We start from the raw sequence: 24039 nt of genomic DNA on the forward strand, positions 1-24039 counted from the left end.
CTATCATGCTATTCATAAATTGTTCACAACCAAAATAAATAAATGTGTCTTATTCACCAATGTATTTCCAATGCTAGATATAATGCCTGGAATATTTTTTTGAGAGGTTTATTATTTTATTTTATTTTATTAAGGATTTTATTTGACAGAGAGAGAGAGCACAAGCAGGGGGAGCGGCAGAGGGAAAGGGAGAAGCAGGCTTCCCGCTGAGCAGAGAGCCTGATGTGGGGCTCTATCCCAGGACCCCAGGATCACGACCTGAGCCAAAGGCAGATGCCCAACGACTGAGCCACCCAGGCGCCCCAATGGAATATTGTAAGTGCTCAATAAATATTTATTGAATGAATGAATGAATGAATAAGTGAATAACTAAAATAGGCTTCCTTATTACAACAAATTGATCCAAATAGAGCAAAGACAAAAGTTGCTTCGTAAAAGGTAGTAGTCTCCTGACACGATTGTTTTTCTTTTGGAAAACAAGTACACCTCCTTTGGGAATTAGAAATTTTGTTCAAAACAAGAAAACATCTGAGAGCTGAATTGGAGCCTTCTCTAAAACAACTCTTAATACCAGTGCTAGGGTTCTACATCAGTTAAGATGGGTTTTGTTACTTGCAAATGAGATTTGAGAAAATTCAAATTTAATTTGCTTAAACAATAAGTGAATTTATTCACTTGCATAACTAAAACATCCAACTGTAGTTTGGGCCTCAGATACTATTTGATTAAGATTTTACTCAGTCTCTCTTAGTTCTGACCTATTTCGTGTATTGGCTTGTCCTCAAGTTGGCTTTCATCATGGTAGACAAAGGGCTGCCAGAAGATCTTAGGGCTATTTACTTTTTTGTTACTATCCGGAGAGTATGTCTACCCTCAGCCATGAAACAAAAGTATTGGTCTTCACTCTATTTGGATCAATTTAGGCTACAATGCCCACTTTCTGAACCTCTAACCAAACAATTCCTGGGGTCAAAGGAACATCATGAATTGTTTGGGACCGGGGTTAGGTGACCATCCCTAATTGCTGTGACAAGACAGATTGTTCCTTACTGATGTGAATCAGGCTTATCAGGATGAGGGGCCTCTCCTGATTTGGGAGTAGATAAATTTCTTGGATATGCAGTTTGATTTTATTATTTTTGGAATGTACTTCCTCATTATCTCTGCAGATATTTCTAAAGGCCCATTTCCCTTCTCTTCCCGTTGTGGAACTCCAACCACACATATGTAGGATTTTTGATACTGTCTCACAGCTGATTTTATTGTTGTTCTATTTGTTTTTCACTTTTTTTCTCTTTGGTTACTGGCATCCCCTACTTTTCAAAAGGTTTGCATAACACCACTTTGCTTTTATGAAAGACCTACATCAGTACCTGTTTTTGCTATCTGAAAGAAATCAGAAGAAGATTTTTGCTTTTACCAAAAAAGACAAAAAGCAAAAATAGTGTTCAGTGTTTGTTTTGCTGTGAGCTACTATAGAGGCAGTATGCACCCCACGCAGAGAGAGTGGCACTGCCAAGATCCTTCCCCAAGAACTACACTCAGCATCTCAGCACCAAGCCACCATGACTTTGCACTGTGTCTGTGAGCATCTGTGCTTTTCTTGATTTATTTTGTGCATCTGTTAGCAAGATGTGTTCTACGGTATCAGAAAAGACTAAGAGAGGTTATTTTTTGGGTCTGGGAACGCAAAAAAAATTTTCCATATACATTTATGGTTATTGCCTCTTCATTTTATGCCATTTCAGCTTAGGGAAGATTTCATAGAAATGCTGTACTTTCGGGTAGCTGGAGAAACCTGTATTGGTTTGGATAACTTGTTCTTCTTTCCTCAGCTTTGTTGAGTACACTGATAAGTCCATCAAAAGAAATATTTATCTCTGAATAGCACTTGCCTTTGACTCTTTCTTATAATTTTCATCTATTTACTGAAATTCCCCATTTGTTCATGCATTTTGCCCCCTTTTTTTCACTAGTTAGTTTGAAGTCCTTATCTGATAGTTCCAACATCGGGCTCATCTCTGACTCCATTTCTGTTGACTACTTTGTCTCTTGACAATGGGATCTTTGTTTCTGTGTCTCATGGTTTTCTAATGAATGCTGGACATTATGTGTAAAACAGTACTATTTTCTGGTAAGCAGTGTCCACACCTGATGATGAACACACCTCTTCTTCTGACAGGTTGTTAATGTTGGGGGTTATCAATCTAGTTAGGAGTGGAGCTGGGCTGGGGCTTTGTACATCACAGACTTCAAATTCATTTAGCAGGAAGATGCTGTTTCCTTATGCTTAGCATGGGGGCTCGTGTGCCAGAGAGTTTCTCTCAGTGTTCCTGCTTCCCCCTGCGCTTTCTTTTTTTTTTTTAAAGATTTTATTTATTCATGAGAGACAGAGGAGAGAGAGAGAGAGAAGCAGGGGGAGAAGCAGGCTCCCAAGGAGCAGGAAGCCGGATGTGGGACTCGATCCCAGGACCCCGGGATCATGACCTGAGCCGAAGGCAGACGCTTAACCATCTGAGCCACCCAGGCCCCCCCCCCCGCCCCGCGCGCTTTCAATTGCCCCTGCATTCTTATGCCACAGAGGGGCTCTCTCTCTCCACACTCAGTGTTAGGCTGGGTTTGTGATAGAGATTTTCTGTGTCCTAGTCCAGTCTCAGTCTTAGGGAGGTTCTGTGTGCCTGGGCCTTGGGAGGTGGTTCTTCTTCACTCTCCTCTCTGTGGAAGCCAACTCAGCCTTTTATCTATGGTTTGTCTTGGACAAGAGTTTCCTGCTCCTTCCTCAGCAATACTGGATCTCAGCTTATCAGTGTAGGATCCAGGGCCTAAGAGAATTTCCTGCCTCCCCCTGAAAAGATATAGGTCTTTCCTTCTACACTTCCCCTATCCACAAGGGAGATTTGTCTGTGCCCTGGGGGCCAAAGTGTTTGCTACCCCTTATCCAGTGGCTTATGGCTTTTGCTTCATAGGATAGAAGAGTCTGGATGAAAAAGGGTCTGGGAGGTTTTATGCCCAATTCCTAGCAGCTGCCAATTACCTCCTTTATGTCTGCAACATTTGGGGTTCTCTATGATCTCCTGCCCTGCCCCTAATCATTCATCTGATTACCACTGAGCTTGTGGGAAAAACTTGGCAAGTGCAATCTCCCTTTGTGTCTGAGGCTCCAAACTGATATACTAGCCTACACATGACCTTTAGCAATTCGTTAAACTTTTTGTTGCATTATTTCTTACTCTGCCAGAGGTCTAAACTGTGTGGCCCATTTCTCCTTGGAGCTCAAGTTACTTGGTTGCCTTGCAACCTCAGCTGTCTGGTGTACTCAAGAAAATGTATGCTTTTGCAGATTGTCTGGCTTTTTTTTGTCATTGTGGGAGCAAAATTCTTTGCACTTTTTTTTTACATCCCAAGCAGAAGTAGAAGTCACACCTACACTGAATTGCTATGCAGTTTGGAAAGTCTTAATAAGGTTGGCAAAGTGGGGGTATGAATTCTAGGTAGGCAGCACACAGTGTCCATTTTGGTACAAATATAATCAATAAATACAATTCTGGTAATAAGTTTTATAAAGGAAAAGTTTGACTTTGTTTAGGCAGTACATAGGTTAAGATAGACTAGGTAATGCTGAAGTTATAAATAACTGTAAGTTTTAGTGAGTTAACATGATAGAAGTTTGTTTTGCACTCAAGCTACATACCCATTGGAGATTGTCAAGGTAGTGCAGGGGTTTGAGGCTTTGTTCACTGTAGGAACTCAAGAGTTCTGGACTGATTAAAGCTTCATCTTGATACAGGCTTCCATGTTAACTGCAATACTCAAAAGGGACTGTGATGAACACATTTTGAATTTCAAACATGTCACTTTCAACGGCCAAAGCAAATTTGTTGGCCACAACTAACTTTACAGAAGGTGGAGAAGAGGGGCACCTGGGTGGTTCAAATGGTTGAGCGTCTGCCTTCGGCTCAGGTCATGATCTCCAGGTCCTGGGATGGAGTCCCAGCTCAGAGGGGAGTCTGCTTCTCCCTCCCCCTCCCGCTCTGCCTCTCCCCTTGCTTGTTTGTGTACACTCGCTCTCTCTCTCTCTCAAATGAATAAATTTAAAAAATCTTAAAAAAAAAAAAAGAAGGTGGAGAAGAGCAGAACTTTCTGTCTGGGAAAAGTCCTAGAAATATTTGGTGAACAGTACTAATGAATACCATGGGGAGGTAGCCTTGCCTTGCCAACCAGCAGTAGAAAGACATGTGCAGTTAATGGGTGGCTGACTCAAGTTTAGCAGAATTAAATCTAAAGAAACCATGGATTAATTTTAAAGTAGAACCACAAGTAGATAGAAGTTTAGTTTCTATATATGGTTTCATTGTGATATGGAAATCTGCTTAATATTGACAAACTATTGGGGCGTCTGGGTGGCTCATTCGGTTAAGCGGCTGCCTTCGGCTCAGGTCGTGATCCCAGGGTCCTGGGATCAAGCCCCGCATCGGGGGGGGGGGGGGTCCCTGCTCAGCGGGGAGCCTGCTTCTCCCTCTCCCTCTGCCTGCCTCTCTGCCTACTTGTTCTCTCTCTCTCTCTCTCTGTCAAATAAATAAAATCTTAAAAAAATATATTGACAAACTATTAATTGGCAGAATAAGTTTGAAACCAGTGATGACCCCTGTCATTTCAAATCTAATAAGATTCAAAATCAAAGGCTTCAACTGCTCTGCAAATTTAGCTCATTTTCCCAACTTCTTTATTTTGGTTGTTGATACCATTATTCTGGCCAGCTTTCCAAACTAGAGACCATGGCACTTTTTTGGTGTAACTAATATGTTCTGCTTTACCAGCTTGCAGGTACAATTTGAGGTCATATGCCTTTTGCTATTAAAATTAAAGGTCTTAATGCTTCTGTCCTGCTTATTTAGAGGTCTTTCTTCCTCTCTAGAGTCCTTTTCCTCAGATAATTCCCATGATTTCAAGAATGCTTGTCTTGTGTAAGGGGGTCAGTCCTAATTACTACATTCACTTCTTTTTTTTTTTAAAGCTTTTATTTATTTATTTGAAAGAGAGAGAATGAGAGATGGAGAGCACGAGAGGGAAGAGGGTCAGAGGGAGAAGCAGACTCCCTGCTGAGCAGGGAGCCCGATGCGGGATTCGATCCCGGGACTCCAGGATCATGACCTGAGCCGAAGGCAGTTGCTTAACCGACTGAACCACCCAGGCGCCCCACTACATTCACTTCTAGGATAGAACATTAGGAACTTTACTCAGACCCTTGGGAAATGTCATTGTCTTCAGATATTGTTTCAGTCCTAGTCATATAAGTGACGAATGTATTAGTTTCTTATTGCTTCTATGATAAGTTATCACCAACTTGATGGCTTAAACCATACAAATTTATTATCTTACGGTTCTGTAAGTCAGAAGTTTGCCATGGGTCTCACTGGGTTAAAATCAGAAGTATCGGCAGGGCTGTGTCCGTTTCTGGATTGTTCCAGGGAAGAAGCCATTTCCTTGCCTTTTCCAGTTTCTAGAGGCCTCCCACATTTCCTGGCTCCTAGGCCCCTCTCTCCATCTTCCAATCAGCCATGGGGCAAATATCTCACTTTGCTTCCATCCTCACGGCTGGGAAAAGTTTTCAGCTGTAAAGAATCATTTAATTAAATTGGGCCCACCTGGATAACGCAGACTAATCTCTCCATCTAAAGGTCCTTAATTATATCTGCAAAGTTCTTTTGCCAGGTAAAGTAACGTACTCACAGGTACAAGGGAGTAGGATGTGGACATCTTTGAGGGGCCATTATTTTGCCTGCTACAGTGAGCATCTCTATTGAGGCCACATGACGTGGATGGTCTGGCTGCCCCACTGCAGTCACTTTCCTCAGTGCTGCAGTGATAGGATGTCAGTAACTGGAATGGTTTCCAGTTTCAGCCGCATTCATCTCTTGACTTTTGTGTTCCTACTCATGATTCAACAGAAAGTCCCTATCGCTCCTAGGCCCAAGGCTCATCCCCATGCCCAGTGACATGGAAAACTCATACTCTTGCATTGCATTTTCTTTTGTGACAGGTAAACAACATGATATTGCCTCGTTATTCAAAATACTTCAGTGCCTTCCCATTGTACTTGTTACAGTACCAAATAGGCCCTACCTAATCTAGCCTCTGTATACTGATCATCCTGGTTTCTCCCTCGCTTATGGAACTACAAATACATCAAGTTTCTTTTCGCTTCTCAAATGCATCAAGCTTGTTCCTGTCACATGCTCCTCACACATGCTATTCTCTCTCTTTAGGATGCTCTTGTTCACACACTTCATCTGGACAACTCGGGTCTCAGTTTATACGTCACTTCTTCAGCGACACTTTCCCTGTGTTATCTATCTAAATTACGTCCCTACTGTTATTCTTTTCCATAGCACCTTATTTTCTTTTATTATAATTAATGTTTATTTATTTATTTAGTGTATTTTCAGTTTCCTTCAAAGGACTCCGAGTTATATGACAGCAGGAATCACATATCACTCTATCCAATAAGATTATAAACTCTTTAAGAGACTGTCTAATTAAAGTTTGATCTTCCACAGCCTAGCAGGCAAGTGTCTTGGACACCATTGTAGGTGTTCCATAAATATTTATTCAGTAAATCTTGGACTACTAATCTAGACTCCACTTTCTTTCTCTCCTAATTTACATAGCATAATATTCTAAAACAGTGCTTCCATCATCTTAATCCCCTGTTGAAAAACTTATCCACTATTACTTATTTTATCCAATCCAACTTTATTATTTCTCCTCCCAAGTAAAGTGTGTAGAATTTTATAATCCTCACAACTCAGTACTTATCTACTCTCTCAAATGATTTCTAATCATTTCATATGTGGGAATGTAATTTGATTAAAACTGCCCTCAAGAAGTCTACATGTTCTATTTTGGCTTCCTCTTTTCTTGGAAGTAACCATCATTCAAAATGTGAAATAAAAAGCTGATTCATTATTTTCTATGTGTAGAAGCACTATATTTGTTTGGTCCAGTCTCTCTGCTGATCTTATATGGTATTTTGTGAAAGGTGGAGTTCAGGGATTGACTGACTTTCAAAGATGGGAGTGGATTGGGTTGACATCAGCTATGAAAGCATAATTATTGTGGTGGAGAGACTGTTTACAATTGGCTGATTTTCAGAGATGTGTTCACAAGAGTAAGGCTTTTGCTGTTTGGCTAACTTTAAAAAGTGGGAAGCTGTCACTGACAGGCTGGTTTTTTAGAGGCTTGTTCACAAGGCTGAGTTACCACTATTGATCTATGAATTGAGTTTAAAATTACTTCTGTTCATTAGTTTTTACCATAGCTGTATAATAATCTTTTCCTAAAAATATGGGACTTTGAATATTTTGTTCAAGAAATATTTATTTTAATTGATGAACCCATTCAACTTAGGGGGAGTTGTATCATTCTTTTTTTGCTCTCCAAGGTACCTCTCATTTTCATTCTAACCAAGCAGGTATGATCAGGTTGAGTAGTCATATGTAAAATTGATATGAAATGTCCTTTTTTGGGCAACCAAATGATATTGTAAGGGACAGGTTAGACATTTCTTTCAGCTTCACAACTCATTACTGATAATGTCATGTTAATTTTTAGGATTGCCATTACATTTGGAAGAATCTCAAATAAGATTATGTGTGACTTAAAAGAGTTCAGAGCATATCAAGTTTCCTTAAACTGATAATACTCTAACTTTTATTGTGGATATCCTTCTTCAATTCTAACAGAAAATAACTTCCTTTTATTAGCTAAGCATTGACAAGCACTAAATCTTTCATTAAAATTTTACACATTTGGGGGCACCTGGCTGGCTCAGTTGGTAGAGCATGTGACTCTTGATCCCCGGGGTTGTGAGTTCAAGAGCCCCATGCTGAGAGATTACTTAATTTTTTTTTTTTTTTACACTTCCAGTAAATAGAAGGATATCCCACAGTTTAGCTTCAGGCTCGCTAAATTTCAACTTTGTGTCTGCTCCACTATACATATATTTTTGATGATAGAACGTAAGACACATTCAAATGGTTATAAAATGTCTCGCCCTGCACCTTTGTTTTACAATGATGGGTGGGTTGGCACAATGGGTGGTAGGAGTATTCTTGGATGCCATTCCTACACTGGGATAGCTGGCAATATTTTAACTATGTGTAGAAGAGACTGTTACAAAAATATACCCCACTAAACTCAAACCAAATGTATTCTAACTCAACTTCCTTCAGCTAAATTTAAAAAAAATGCCTGCTAGCCCCTCCTACACCACTAGACAAGGGGAAGTGTGACAGGGGAGAAATCAGTGAGGAACCAGTTTGCTGTCTAAAGATTGTAGTTAAATTTTTTGTGAACTGTATGAATATACTGCTGGGGCCCCTTCCAGGGCCTTCGAAAAAGCTAGTGCAAATGAAGTCCCCTGAAGATGAAGCCTCTTAGCTTTGCATTAAATTTGCGTCAGGGTCTGGGGCCATTTTATCTATAGGGTGGATTGTCAATTTTCAGTCAGCTCATATAGGGCCAGTGGATTACAGTTCCATTTGAGGCAGAGATTTGCCTTTTGTGTCAAAGGGTTTTCTGCCATTTGTTTAGATTAGAGGTTCTCAAATTCTTTGGTCTTATGTCCATTTCACTCCTAAAAAGTATTGAGGACTCCAAAAAGCTTTTATGTGGATCGTATCTGTCAATATTAATGGTATTAGGAGTTAAAACAAACATATAAAATATTTATTAATTCATTTAAAATAAAAAACAAAAAATCTGTTACATGTTAACATAAATAACATTTTTAATGAAATAGAACTATTATTTCAAAGCAAAAAGGATTTAGAGAGAGGAGTGGCACTATTTTACATTTCTGAAAATCTCTATAATGTCTGGCTTAACAGAATTCTCACATCTGCTTCAGCATTCAATCTGTTGCAATATCACCAAACATGTAGTCTCTGGAAAAGCCCAGTCTTAGTATGAAATAATTTTGATCTTGTGGACCCCCGACTACACTTTGACGACCGCTAAGTTAGACATCTTTATATCTACTTTCTGGATGCCTAGAGCTTCTAAGTACCAGCTCTCTATTTCTGTATCCATATAATCAACTTCACCTCCTAGGTAAGAGTCAAATGTTAATTATTGCTATGCTTTTTGGCATACAAGGAAAACTTTAGAAACAATTTTTGATGAATCCCAAGTCTTAGAGAAGTCATTCTTTTCTTAGGGAAGTCATTCTTCCCTTTTACTGACAAGGGTAAAAGTATCTCCCTCATTGTCTGCTCCCCGATAGCAAGGCTTTGTTTTTTTTTGTTTCGTTTTTTTTAATTAAAGATTTTATTTATTTATTTGACAGAGAGAGACACAGCGAGAGAGGGAACACAAGCAGGGGAGTGGGAGAGGGAGAAGCAGGCTTCCCGCTGAGCAGGGAGCCCGATGTGGGGCTCGATCCCAGGACCCTGGGACCATGACGTGAGCCGAAGGCAGAAGCTTAACGACTGAGCCACCCAGGCGCCCCAAGGCTTTTTGTTTGTTGTTTTAGGAATATAATGGCCAAGGCAAACCTTAGACTAAGACCAAACACAACATTGGGCGTCTCATATGGTGTAACACGAGCATGTGATATTTACCACGTCCTTTCTGCGTGCGAGGCATGTACTAAGTGCTTCACATACATTATCTCATTTAATTCTCCCAGTATTCCTATGAGGAACCTACCATCATTCCCATTTTACAGATGAGGAAACGGAGATAAAGAGAGGTTAATGCCCTGCGTTTTACAGGGCTGAGCCAGGAACTAAATTAAAAAAAATCTGTCTCCTTAGTGCGTATACTTTATCTACTAATAAAGTAAGTATAAAAGTGGCAGAGTGAGATTCATATAAAATAACAGTGGAGGTGAAAAAGGGAGGTTAGTAAGGCAAAAATCCTCCGGGTCACGACAGCTGAGATACCAAGGATGCACTGTATTATTTTCCACCTGAGGCTTCTTTTCTGCTTCATTCTCTACGCTCCCATGCTCCTCTTCTCATACATCATTGCTGGTGGTTTCGAGGCCCAGGCCTGAAGCCGATGTTGAAATTAACGCGTTTAAACAACCTGATGAAAAGGAGCGAGGCAAATCTGAAGGAAGGAAGGTGACGGCGGCGTGGCGAGAACCCTGCGCAGGCGCATCACATGCCAGGCCGGCCTGCCCGCCCCACTTCTCCGCCTAGGACTCCGGGGCTGGAGGGGATTACGGGTGTGGGCCGCGAGTGAGGCCTGGGGGGAGGCGCGGGCTCGCGCCTGCGCAGTCCCTAAGGGCGCTGGTGTGATCAAGCTCACGTAGCGAGGGCTGCAGTCGCCTCCTCCCTAGCGCTGCCGTCGCAGCCTAGAGGTTATAAAAGGGCTAACTGGCTCCCTCTGCTGCCCAGTCGCGCCGCCAGCGGGCTGAGGAAAGGGAGCAGGTATCCGGCCCGAGAGCTGGCTACAGGGGACTGAAGAACGCGCCGCCCCTCGCGCCCCCCTTCCCAGGTGAGACGCTCCCCCGACTCGGGAGGCTGTGGCTCAGGCCCTAGGACCGCTGTGGCCCTTCCGGGACAGCTGTGGTGGTCCGCTCCCTGCCCGCTGTGGTGGGATGGCTTGGGGGCGGAGGGTTCTCCAGATGACCACAGCAACCTGAATACCTTCTTTTCTGGAGACTCGGCCTCGCGCCCCCTGGCTGCCCCAGAGGCTCTTCTGCCCTTCTCCGTGCCCCCCTTCTCCCGCCTCCTGCCTGGTCGGCGCCCCCGACCGTTGGGGCTGCGGCAGCCTCTGTCCCCGCCCTGGGGACCAGGACTTTCTTGAATATTCCTTCCTTCCCGGGGAGGGCTCACCCTGTTGTTTTTTCGGAGCTGCTCTCGTACCTGGTCCTCCCTACAAAAGCTGGGGGGAACGCGAGGGCCGGGCGTGGGTTTTTGGCCTCCGCCGCGGCAGATGGGTAGCATGTGGCGGAGTGGAGAGCGGATTTTAAAAGCTTAGGGCAGGAGCCGAAGCACTTGAGGCATTTCTACCCTTTCGAAAAGTCGTCGGGTCTGGGAAGCGGACCTAGTCAGAGAAGTTCGGGCTCGACTCATCTGTTGCGCGCAGCGGTGCTGCTGGAGCAGCTAGACGCTGCCCCGGGCGCCGAGTTTCGGGCTGCTGGGTTGAGCAAGGCGGCTGTCAGATCACCCAGTCGTCGGGGAAGCTACTCTTCCTTCCCTCTTCCACGAATTTTTTTAAAGCCACATGAGCTTCCCCCACCATCCCCTTTCTCTTTCTCTCAGCAGAGAGTGTCCTGCTTTTTAAAACTCCGCATCAGTAAATCGAGTTTCGTGGTTGTGTGAGAACTTTGAGTTGGATTTCACGAATGCCTCCCCTCCCAAGGGGGAGGAGGAATGGTACCATTTCTCCTATTTCTAGGAGACTGTATCTCCTGAATAATCGAATGTATTAAGTAGAGTTTATTTTTTTTGACACTGACATGCGTTCCGGAGAGTGAAGACTCTTGGAATTTTGCGCTGTTTGCTTTAAGAAAGGGATGAAGCAGCAGCTAGCTCTCCTTTTAGGAATTGATCTGAAAGGCCCCAGAGACTTGCCAATTTGAACTTAACTGTTTCTGGTTTCTCGGAGAGCTGTGACTTTCCCTTGGAATGCACTCCGAAGGGATGAAACAGCCACTACGTGAGTGGGGGAGGGGAAAAGACGTGGCAGCAGTGTTCTTTCATCAGGTTTTTGCTCCTTTTTAAAAAAAGTTTCTAGGAAGAAACTTATTTCCCCTTTTAGGTTTAGATGTGTGAATAGCTTTATGAATGAGGCTATCTTTTTCTAAGATAATCAGATGAAATAGTAGGAACATTGCAGTTGAATTTAAAACATTGTGAAGGGATTTTTCTGATTGAGTTTCTATGGAGAAAATGGATACCTTAAGCAGGAAATATTCAAGAAGCTGAAAGTGAACAACTTATAATGTGTGTTGCCTTCATTTGAAATTTAAATAGACATTACGTGTGTTTTTTCTTTCATTTTGGCTTTTAGCCTGTGAATATAATTTCAGAATCTTAAATAAGAATCTCAGATTTTACCTTTTTCTTTCTGTGGGAAGCATAGGTTTTATCACTTACCTTTAAAAGCCATGTCAGTTTGATTTTGAAACATTATGCCTTGAATCCTGTCAGTATTTTAGATAGCTGATGGCAAATGCTTCTTATAGATTTAACATAGACTAACTAGGAAAAGGACTATGTTGTCTCTTTTTTTTAGATGGATAATGCTGTTTCCTTTGACATCTTAAAATGAGTTTTATTTTGAAGTACTTAAAGCCATGACTTTGGTAAGCGGATAATTATATTGGTCATTTTGTGCCTTGGTAACTAAGGTAGTAACAGATAAAAGAAATATATACAATTTTTAATTACTGTAGAAAAATTTAGTGCAAAAGACTTTTGAAAAAAGAAAGCTTTATACCACCTAGGTGGTCTAGGTTTGCAGGTGAACCTTGGCTTTCTCATAAGGAGATTAATTAACCTTTTCTAATGCTGCAGAGTGGGTTGTATTGACAAGCAATATCTTTCATAAGGCTATTAAGTTCACACTCCTGCTTTTATTCCAGGGATGCAGCAGGAGTTACTCCAGGGACCCAGTGGTAAAGCTGTGAGCCTTCATTTCTGTGGAAGGAATGCCTTCTTTTATTTAGCAGTTAATTATCAACTGGGGTATAATTACTGCTCTTAGAATTGATATACTTTGAGGTCATGAAATCCATTGAGAATCTAATAGAAAGTATGGATCCTGGGTCAGAAAATGGAAGTGCACACATCTCCATGGAGTATTATGTGCCATTTACAGATACTCCCCTCCCCCAACCTTACACATCTGTAAACTGATATAAGAATAAAAAATAAAAGATATATGAAGTTAATCTTTAAGTATATCTAGGTATCTTGAGGCAGTATTTCTTGAATATTTCTGAAAATGGAACTGAGCTGTAAGTCTGACTAGATTTGAGTACATAGATGACAGTAATAAACTTTAGCTGAAATGGTTTTACCAAAAGTTAATAGGTTGGTGGGAGAATTGTTGGATTGCTAAATTGTCTAAGCAATCATACGTGATATTGCCCATCTCCCCCCCCCCCACTTCCCTTCCCCTCATATGTTGTAATATGTCTTTGGTTCTACTCTGAAAGTGGAAAATGCTTGAATGTAAACAAAAATAAATTGCTTAGGCCCTTGGCATGAAACTGTTACTCTTCACACAGTGAGAACTTGAATCTTACAATTAAATAAATGGTGTGTTTGTACCATATACGACTATGTAAGAGACAAGCCAAATAAAGTGCGTATGTATATTTGTGAAACTAGTTAAAGCTTCATTCGTGTTTCTACCCCATGCAGTTTATTTGTATAAATTGAAGCTTTGGTTTTCCTCTGGCCAAATATTGTGCCTTAATAAAAACTAGAAGTTCAAAAGACTTCATTAAGATTACTCCAGCAATTTTTGAACTTGATGTAATGAGAAATATTCCTTTTCTTAATGTTGCTTTGGATGATCAGTATGACTATTAGTATATTTGGTTGGACTTTGGCAAAAATACAGTATAGGAGTTATGCTTCTTACATAGTGTCATCTGTGAATGGATACTGTCTTGGACTCTTTTCCTCTTCCTGCTTAGTGTTTCATTTAAATATGTCCATGTTTTGGGGCGCCTGGGTGGCTCAGTTGGTTAAGTGACTGCCTTCGGCTCAGGTCATGATCCTGGAGTCCCGGGATCGAGTCCCATATCGGGCTCCCTGCTCAGCGGGGAGTCTGCTTCTCCCTCTGACCCTCTTCCCTCTTGTGCTCTCTCATTCTCTCTCTCTCAAATAAATAAATAAAATCTTAAAAATAATAAGTCCATGTTTTGGTGGTTTACATATTTTTCATTTAAATAGTAATATTGTAAGATGTTAATATACTCAGCCTTTCTCTCTTGTTAGGCATTTGAGCTGTTTATCCACGATAAGTAGTGCAAAGAGAAGGCTGTAATTTAGCAGTTTCTTATATCCACCTGTATAGCTATAGTAAACTTTAACCAGTTTTCTTTTTTTTTTTCGGGGAGGGGAAGAAACAAATGACAATAAAACCTTTTATCAGTAATTTTTCCTTCCCCCCTGAATGAATTTTCTAGGGGCATTGGACTGGGCTCTAAAAAGATTTTTTAATCTACCTGGTAATAACTAAAGCACTTTATATTTTTTAATGTGTTGTTTCATATATTATGTAATTTGATCCTTAAAATAATTTTGTAAAGTAGTTTTATATCATCCTCATTTTATACATGAAGAAGATGAGGCTCAGTGAAGTCAAGTAATTTGCCCAAGAATATAGTAACTGTCAGAACTAGGACTTGGACCCAGGTTGTTTTCTGATTCACATTTCATAGTACTTCATTCTTGAAAATTGATCAGATTGAGTCTGAGGAAATGGAACAGGGAAAAAAAAACAATCTAATAGCATATTATCAACGTTTTATAAATGTTTTCAACAACCAGGGCTGAAATAAAGTAGGGTCCCGGGTTAGTAGTAACTAACTTAATCATTCCACTAAGTTTCATTTTAAAATCATTTATAATGTGTCTCCTAGACTGTGGGAGAATCAAAAGAGTAATAAGAAATGTTCTCTAGGAGAAATGAGACTTGCAAGCATGTTACTGACAATTTTACTTGATGTTAAATCTGAGTAACTGCTGAATGGAAACCCATACCTAGATTCACATTTTCTGCAACCATGAATTCATCTCTCCTTATTCTAGTATATGTGACTTTATTTCATATATCTTTTCCTGAACTTGACAACTTTGAGGATCTGGCAATAGGAAAAAGAGGGAATTGAAAGCTAGAGTGAGAAGAGGGAGACTAGGGTTAAGAAAAATGGAATTTGTCCCAAAATTTATATAAATTCCTGGGCAGGGAGCTAGCTGCCTAGTGTCCATTAGGGGATATGAGGTGCCCAAATAAAACATTTTTTTCTGTACATGAATATCCAACCATTCTAGATACTGTTACTCTATTGAGTTGCCTTTATACCTTTGCCAAAACCAAACAGACCATTTTCTGTTTCTAGATTATCTATTTTGTTCCACTGTTCTACATGTTTCATTGAAAATTCTGTTTTTGGAATAGTTTACCATCACCTCATATTCCTTACTTAAGCTTTAACTCTACAATGTAAAAATCTAAATTTTACGTTTCACTTGTATCCTTAGGGTGGTGAAGATAGTAACGTTGTCTTATCAGACCTTCCTGTGTAAATAAAAAATAGATGAAATTTGGAGCAAAAGGGATTGATGGTGTTATTGTGTCAGGTAGTAGAGCTGGGGAGTTAAACATTTGGATTTTCTCAATTTGTCTCCTCACTTCAGTGCTACTTTGGCTTTGTTTTTTGTTTTTTTTTAGCTTGTTTACTTACAGAAATAAAAATGTTCTATTAAATGTTTATTAAAGAAAATGCAGAAGTTGAGTGAAGATAATTGTGATCCCATCTCTTAGTTGTTAACTTTTTTTTTGAGTTCTTTTAGTTACTGCGTAAAGTTTTAAAGTGTGTGTGTGTTTACAAAAGCTTTAAACTTTAGAAATTAGACTTTAAAACTTCTCACATATATATTTACCACTCTCCAAATTAGAAAACAAACCTAGTTTTAAGAGTTTGACTCTGTAGGGCGCCTGGGTGACTCAGTTGGTCAGCTGACTGCCTTTGGCTCAGGTCATGATCCTGGAGTCCTGCATCGGGCTCCCTCCTCAGCTGGGAGTCTACTTCTCCCTCTGACCCTACCCCCTCTCGTGCACTTTCTCTCTCACTCTCTCTCAAATAAATAAATAAAATCTTTAAAAAAAGAAGAGTTTGAATCTCTAATGCTGCTTTTTATATTACTGCTGGTTTTTTAGTGCCCTAACCAATATTAATTGACATTTATGTTATTAGATACCCACAGTTTCATTAATATAACAACTAGTTTATACAGTCAAGAGAAGACACTGCAAGGTCTTTCTTAAAATGAGAAATATATAGACTTAATATTTGGAAATACTAGCATTTACAAGCAACAAATAAAGCATATATAATTTAATGGTTACTTTTCCCTTTTCCCTTCCGCTGCCTCCATCCACTTACTTCTACTCAAATTCTTAAATTATGAATCTGCATCTGTCTGCTAGTAGACTAGGCTACTTGTTCCTTCTCACTGTCTTTGCCCAGGATTGAGGTTTCCTGGGCTTCCCACCATTCTCCAAGTCTTTTCTTTTTCCTATGTCCCTGGAGACAACCTTGGCAACAAATCCGTCTAAAGTTCTTGCCCCACATCCAAAAGTAACGTTTCTTAAGTGTCTTCTATGTGCCAACTATCCTCCTAGGCACTTCCATCTAAATTACTAGTTTTTTTTTGTTTTGTTTTGTTTTTTGCTGGTAGTCAAATTGACCTAATATTTTGATGCCTTTTTTGCTTATTCGGCTTCTTGTTAAGGGGATCACCAAATAAAAGTAGATGTTATTGATTAATCTTACTAATTGGGGGGCTTTTAATATCACTTCTGGTGGGGCACCTGGGTGGCTCAGTCGTTAAACATCTGCCTTCGGCTCAGGTCATGATCCCAGGGTCCTGGGCTTGAGCCCCGCGTCGGGCTCCCTGCTCCGCGGGAAGCCCGCTTCTCCCTCTCCCACCCCCCCTGCTTGTGTTCCCTCTCTCGCTGTGTCTCTCTCTGTGTCAAAAAATAAATAAAATCTGTCAAAAAAATACCACTTCTGGTAAATTTTTTATATTCTGTATGCTGGACATAAGAATCCTGACCTTTTCCCCCCCACATTGGGAAATATGTGCATTTCTAACTAAAGTGTTTGAAATAGTTGAGAGATACATTATACAGTTTAAAATACATAGTTTAAGAGTCGGTGAAGAATAGCACCCTTTAATAATATAAGATTCATTTCTTTCTCAAACCTTCTCCATCAGCCTACATTTATTTGTAAAATGTTTCTGGTTTAAGGGAACTTGACTTTTCTAGTTGAAACAAACTTTATTTTTTTTAAAGATTTTTATTTATTTGAGAGAAGGAGCACAAGCAGGGGGAAGGGGGAGAGGGAGAAGCAGACTCCCCGCTGAGCAGGGAGCCTGACGCGGGACTCGATCCCAGGACCCTGAGATCATGACCCGAGCCGAATACAGACGCTTCACCGACTGAGCCACCCAGGCGCCCCCCCAAAACAAACTTTAAACATTGAGTTTAAGTTCAATTTTTTTAACTGATAAAAGTTTTTATTTCACTTTTGAATTTTTACACTTTTTCTGATTATTCCATGTAAAGTGGAAACTAGAACTGTTTAAAAGACATACACAAATCTAGTGCATCAATAACTGGGGATTTTCTTTTTTACTATGCTATTTTCACAACCACAGGTGTGCTTGCTAGGCAGTATAACCATCACAGGAATAAAAGTGAGGTAGAATACTGGTGAATTTAAACTTGCTTTAATTTTGAATCCAAATTCCAATTTAAATCTTTTTTAAAAAATGGATTAAAATATTTATTCTAAACTCTGTATCTCTGACATAGAAGTGGCACTTACTGGATTTCTAACAATTAAGCCAAAAAAATTACCTTATTTATTTTGCCTATAAAAATATTAACTGCAGGGTTAGACACAATTAATTAGGACTCTGCGTTAAACAGAAACCCAACTCATACTAACACACAGTGGAATTTATGTAAGTATTGTGGGGATAGGGAGTTGTCTTAACAATTGAGGTCAAGAATGTTATTAGACTTCAAGAATATCAGGAGCATCAGAATGTTTTCTTCTGTCTCTTGTTTATCTTCCTCTCTGTATATTTTCACTTTTTATTCTCTCCAGATAAACTTCATTTACTTTTTGACAAATATGTCAAAACTTGGTCCATTACTTCTCCTGAGCTTTATATAATTCAGGCAAATATAATTTAATAGTGCCTGCCCTTTTTGCCTCAATTTTATTTTCAAAATTTCCAGGAAAGAACTTTGGTTATTTGGTGAGGGAAGAAGTATCACGCTGTATAACATGACTGATGAAACTATGAGGATTAATTAAAGGTAGATTGGGACAGTAAAAAAGGTAGAAGGGGGCAGTTTCCAGAAGAAAGAGAGTAGGGTGGTAGAGACACCATATGGGCAAAAATAGGTGTGTGTTTTTGAAATGATATTATATTCAGGTTCTTTCTGACAAGGAAAAGTTTGAATTTTCTAAGAATCTCCAAAAGACAGACTTTATAGTACTTCAGTTAAGGCTGATACCTTGATTTAGAGCTTCTTTCCCACCAAATTTCAAAATGCTGTTCAGTTGGAATTATACCAATGACTGGGTTCACTGCTCAAGTACAGAAAGCTCAAGTATACTGTGGGAAGGCTAGCATGGATTTCTGAGTTTTTGATAGAAAAGTTGGTGATAGCCATTAAAGCACTTGTCTGTCAGATTATATGTATTAGAGATGTAGCTTACTCTCTTTGGGAGCGTAAGTATGACTGGAATCCATGGTGTTAAGTTAAAACAAATGGCAATTTGCCAGAGGAATTAGAGGGAAGAACAGAAATATAACTAGTTCTATTAGTAAGTTCTCTTAGTTGTCTTAGAAAATCCATCCTGCTTTTATGTAGGAGACATGCCAACTCTTGATATACACCACATTGTTATAGCCTGAATTAGAAGCCTGGATTTGTGCTGGTCTTTTGCATTCACTATAAAAACTGTCAAAAAAAAAAAAAAAAAGCCTAACACTGATGTCAGGAAGACCAACAGTTGAATGTGGGATTTGTATGAGGTTAAATATATTTAAGCTGGAGCCCTCTAAAAGAAGATTTGGAACAGTTGTGGAAGGTATGGAGGGACTGCTAGAAGGAGACCTGTGGAAAATTTTTATTGTCAGAGAAAGGTTAGATTAGAATATCAAGCATTCTTTAGTTGGCCTTATTAATTTTTAATGATTTATCTGGGAAAGACCCAGATTTTTAAAATGTTGCAATTTTTTTCTTGGAAGAAAAATGTTAGACTGAAAGGCTAAAAGAATTATTTGCCAGATACCCTGTTCCTGGGCAATTCATTAAATAACTTGTACATACAATTCAGTAAATCCTGATAACTCAAAGTTGTAAATATTTACAATGTAGTAGAACTGGTTTAAAATCTGTTCCCAGGTTTGACTGACCTGTGAGTGTGTGGGATTGGACTTTCCTGGGAGAAGAACTGTAGGAAAGTTTTGGATAAATATTACATTTTTCTATTTATTTTTATTTGTTTTCCAGAAAGATTTCTTCCATACTCTTTTTTCCTTATAGTTTCTAAAATATGATATTCATGCATATTAAGCATGTGTAATGTATATGTATGTTATAAAAATTAGATAATAAGCACTCATGAACCTACCATCTAACCAAGAACCAAAATACTATCAGTAATTTATCTGTAGTATTTCCATACTAAATTTGATGCTAGTATAAATTTATCTTTGTATCTTTGACTCCCCTTTGGCTTGCTTTCTTATTTTTTTTTTGAGTCCAGTCTTTTTAGGGAGCTGAGATTTACCTTCCTTGCATCCTCTTTAACCCATTTACATTCTATTTCAGGCGTGTTTTAGGATTTAGAACAGGAGACATTTGTATCTTACTATTTAAAAATTTTTTTTTAATTTATTTCTAAGTAACCTCTACACCCATTGTGGAGTTCAGACTTACAACTTTGAGATCAAGAGTCTCATGTTCTACCAACTGAGCCAGCCAGGCGCCCCTCTATCTTACTATTTTTGATAAAACTCCAGTGTCTTTTAGGATGCTTGACTCTTAGATGCTTATAATGATTTGCTTTGAAAGCTGCTGAGTGAAGATGGAAATAAATGGAAGTGAGACATCAGAAGTAAAGAAACCATTGTCTTAAAAACCTGTGATTGATAAAGATATGCTTGCTTATAAACAACTATCTAGTATTAAGAGATTGGAGGAGGGGTGCCTGAGTGGCTCAGATGGTTGAGGATCTGAGTCTTGATCTCAGCTCAGGTCTTGATCTCACAGACGTGAGTTTGAGCCCCATGTTGGGGTCCATGCTGGGCATGGAGCCTACTTTAAAAAAAAAAGAGAAGGGCGCCTGGGTGGCTCAGTTGGTTAGGCAACTGCCTTCGGCTCAGGTCATGATCCTGGAGTCCCGGGATCGAGTCCCACATCAGGCTCCCTGCTCAGCAGGGACTCTGCTTCTCCCTCTGACCCTCTTCCCTCTCGTGCTATCTCTCATTCTCTCTCTCTCAAATAAATAAATAAAAAAAAGAGAAATTAGAGGCACTATTCACTAGAATAATTAGAAGTTCAATTACATTTTTCAAAAAATGAAGTAAAATTTTACTATTTTATTTTATTTTTATTTTTTTATTTTTCTTCAATTCTGAGCTCATATCAAGTGTAGAAACCTTCATAACTGTAAAGGTCAGTAGGAAAACCTTTTCATCATTGCTCAGAACTCATTAGTCTCATACACATCTCCTCCCCCCCATCTCATTTATCAAGTCCTCAGTTATACACAGTTACACAATCACCTTTACACACACACACACACACACACACACACACACACACACACACACACACACACACACACACACACACACACACACACACACCTCTCCAGACATAATACCTTATTGTTCTAAGTTACTTTGGCTTCTCAGAACTAGAGAGATCATGTATCAGGTAGACTGGAAGGTCTTTTGATGCTCAGATTTGGCTATTTCATCATTGATCAAATTTTACTCTGTTAAAGGTAGAAAGCACCTTTTGTTTGATTTTAAGGGTTGTTTGTATCTGGTGGTTTTCAAAGTGTGATCCCCAGATGAGCAGGAGCAGCATCACCATCACCTAAGAACTTGTGTAAATTATCTACATGCCTCAGACCTTTAGGTGATTCTGATATAGCTATAAGTTTGAGAACCACTGCTATATAGGGCTATCTCCATTTGATTGGCATAGTAGTTTGGAGTAATGCTATGTGGGTCTGAACTTTATATTGCAAATGATAGAAATCCAACTTGATGTAGTTTAAAATTTCTTAAAAAGGGAATTTAGAGGCTCCCTTTACTGGGTTGGAAGATTATTGGGGTAGCTCACAGATTCAAAGCAATAATTGGAAGAATCAGGACTATGGAGCTTGGAATTGTCTGTCTCTGGAAGACTTTGTTGTGTTTTTAGATTGGGCTCCTATGTGTCCTTGACAAGTGGGAAAGATCATCACAGGCAGCTCCAAATTCATATCCTATGAGCTAAGCAACTCCAGAAGGAGCTGCTTTATATTTCACAAACCCACCCCTCAAATGTTATGTCAGTGACTGGCTTAGCCCACATCCTATGTCTGTCTGTAAGAGGAAGGATAATAGAAAAGTGTGCTACTCTGACAATGTAGTTCATGGCTGGATATTTGGGTTGCTTTCATATAAACTTCCTATCTTTGTAGCAGAGAAAGAAATTTGGAGGCTTATATAGTTAGAATGTAGAACAGCTGCCAATCTGGATAGTATTTGTTAGCTACTTTTTTGTATTAGAGAGTAGTTAACCATTTCATTAAAAGCTTAGGGTGACATACATAATATGGGAGTTGATGTTTTATTGTTATTGTAGGTTTATGATTTTGTATAGAGTTAATTTTTTGTCACTATAAAAGTAAATATACTCTAGGACATCTGGAAAATACAAAGAAATAGAAAAAAATTACCTAATGTTCTGCTGTCCAGAAACAACTGCATTTTGGTGAATTTCCACTGTGTATTTTCAGGCATAGTTAGTTATATCATATTATGATGTTAATTTTTTTTGTTTTGATCCATATTTATTTATGACTTTCTGTCAGAGTAGTGGAAACTTACTCTAATTCAATACAGATTCCACCAGGGTTGTATGATGTTAATTTATTTTGAGACTTAATTTTTAAAAGCAATTTTAAGTTCACAGCAAAATTGAGAGGATGGTACAGAGATTTCCCATATACTCCCTGCCCCCACACATGGATAGACTCAACATCCCCCACCAGAGTGATACATTTGTTGTAAGTGCTTGAATCTACATTGACACATTATGATTACCCAAAGTCCATACATAGTTTACATTACTCATTCACTCTTGGTGTTGTATAATCTGTGGATTTGGACAAATGTATGTCCAAAAATAAATGATGTATTTATCATTATGATATCTTACAGAGTATTTTCACTGCCCTAAATATCTTCTGTGCTCCATCTCTTCATCCTCCCACCTCCCAACCACAGATCTTTTTACCGTCTTTGTAGTTCCAGAATGTCTTTGTTGGAATCATACGGTACATAGCCTTTTCAGATTGGCTTTTTTTTTTTTACTTAGAAATATGCATTTAAGATTCTTCCCTGTCTTTTCATGGCTTGATAGCTCATTTCCTTTTAGCATTGAATAATATTCCATTGTCTGGATGTACCAGTTTGTTTATCCATTTACCTACTGAAGGACATTTTGGTTGCTTCCAAATTTGGGCCATTATGAAAAAACCTAGAAATATCCATGTGCAGGTTTTTGTGTGGACATAAGTTTTCAACTTTTTTGGGTGAATACAAAGGAGAACAGTTGCCAGATTGTATGGTAAGAGTGTGTCTGATTTTTTAAGAAACTGCCAAACCATCTTCCAAGATGGCTTTACCATTTTGCACTCTCACCAGCAATGAATGTGATTTTCTTAATTTTTAAATTTCGTGTTTTCATTTAAATTCACAAGTTAAAGGATATACTCATTTTAAGTTCCTTGACATTTATAGCACCATCATTAGATATTTTTAATTGTGAATATGTTAAATTTAATTATTCATTTGAAGGACAAAAAATGGGTCTTTGATAACTGAGTGAACTTTTTAAACTATTTTTAGTTCTTTTGTGACTTTTTGCATTTTTTTTTTCAGATTTTATTTATTTGAGAGAGAGCGAGAGAGGTCACAGAGGGAGAGGCAGAGGGAGAAGCAGGCTCCCCACTGAGCAGGGAGCCTGATGCAGGGCTCGATCCCAGGACCCTGGGATCATGACCTGAGCCGAAGGCAGATGCTTAACCAACTGAGCCACCCAGGCACCCCTGCATTCTTTTTTTTAAAAGATTTTATTCATTTGAGAGAGAGAGTGAGCGAGAGAGAGAGCACAAGCAGGGGGAGAGGCAGAGGGAGAGAGAGAGAAGCAGACTCCCCACTGAGCTGGGAGTCTGATGTGGGGCTCGATCCCAGGATCTTGGGATCATGACCTGAGCTGAAGGCAGATGCATAACCGACAGAGCCACCCAGGTGCCCCGACTTTCTGCATTCTTTATCGACTTTACTATTAATATCTTAGTGTTTTTCTTATTGATTTATATGAGCTCCTTAAATGAGCTCCATTTTCTTTAGTTTCCTAATTTATAGTTTATAGGGTTTCGTTTTTTTTTTTTTTTTTTTTTTTGGTTTTGTTTTGTTTTTGTTTTTGATAGAGCTGGGAGAGGGGGAGAGAATCTCAAGCAGGCTCCATGCTCAGCACAGAGCCTGACATGGGGCTCAATCTCAGGACCCTGAGATCATGATCTGAGCCAAAAATCAAGAGTCAGGCACTTAACCAACTGAGCCACCCAGGCGTCCTGTTTATGGGGTCTTTAAAAAACACATATAAGCCTAGATTATTTTGTGTGTTTAAATTCCTTCTGGCTTTTGATAGGTTTTATCTTTTTTAAAGTTTAGAGATTCTTTTCTCCTTTTAGAGATCTAGAAACTTTTCTTTTTGTTACTTTTTGTTGGTTATAGCTCTTTCATCCATCTCGAATTTATTTTGGAGCATGATGTAAGGTAAAGGTATATTTATTCTTCATTTGATTAATGCCTTGACTTTCTATGTAAGTTCTATCATTGTTAAAATGCAGTTTTCAAACTTTAGTGATTTCTGTAGGCTAATGGTTCTTGATTCATTGAGGGATTTAAGGACATTGAAAGTTGACAAAAACTTGAGTTACAAAATAATATTTTAGCTATGAAAAAATAA

The 24039-nt window shown here is 39.2% G+C and overlaps 1 protein-coding gene and 2 non-coding genes across 5 annotated transcripts in view; 1 reads left to right on the top strand and 2 right to left on the bottom strand.

Moving 5' to 3' along the window:
• Window positions 1–237: 237 nt before the first annotated feature.
• Window positions 238–24039, top strand: part of P4HA1 (prolyl 4-hydroxylase subunit alpha 1) — a 92834-nt gene continuing 69032 nt past the window's right edge. Inside the window, exon 1 of one of the 3 annotated variants that reach the window (XM_088019765.1) lies at window positions 238–315. The gene's annotated coding sequence lies outside the window, so the exon portion shown is untranslated. Of the gene's footprint in view, window positions 316–10388; window positions 10504–24039 lie in introns of those variants that run through there. The other 2 variants (XM_028109718.2, XM_028109717.2) reach the window with 2 other exon arrangements.
• On the bottom strand, window positions 20421–20490 carry LOC114214247 (small nucleolar RNA U2-30). Its single transcript, XR_003610372.1, has one exon. It is a non-coding gene; the product is annotated as a small nucleolar RNA U2-30 (small nucleolar RNA).
• LOC114214250 (small nucleolar RNA U2-19) lies at window positions 20697–20775 on the bottom strand. Its single transcript, XR_003610374.1, has one exon. It is a non-coding gene; the product is annotated as a small nucleolar RNA U2-19 (small nucleolar RNA).

This window comes from Eumetopias jubatus, unplaced genomic scaffold, assembly GCF_037043125.1.
Source record: "Eumetopias jubatus isolate StellerSeaLion01/CBP00866 unplaced genomic scaffold, mEumJub1_p1.0 scaffold_17, whole genome shotgun sequence".
NCBI classification, from domain to species: domain Eukaryota; kingdom Metazoa; phylum Chordata; class Mammalia; order Carnivora; family Otariidae; genus Eumetopias; species Eumetopias jubatus.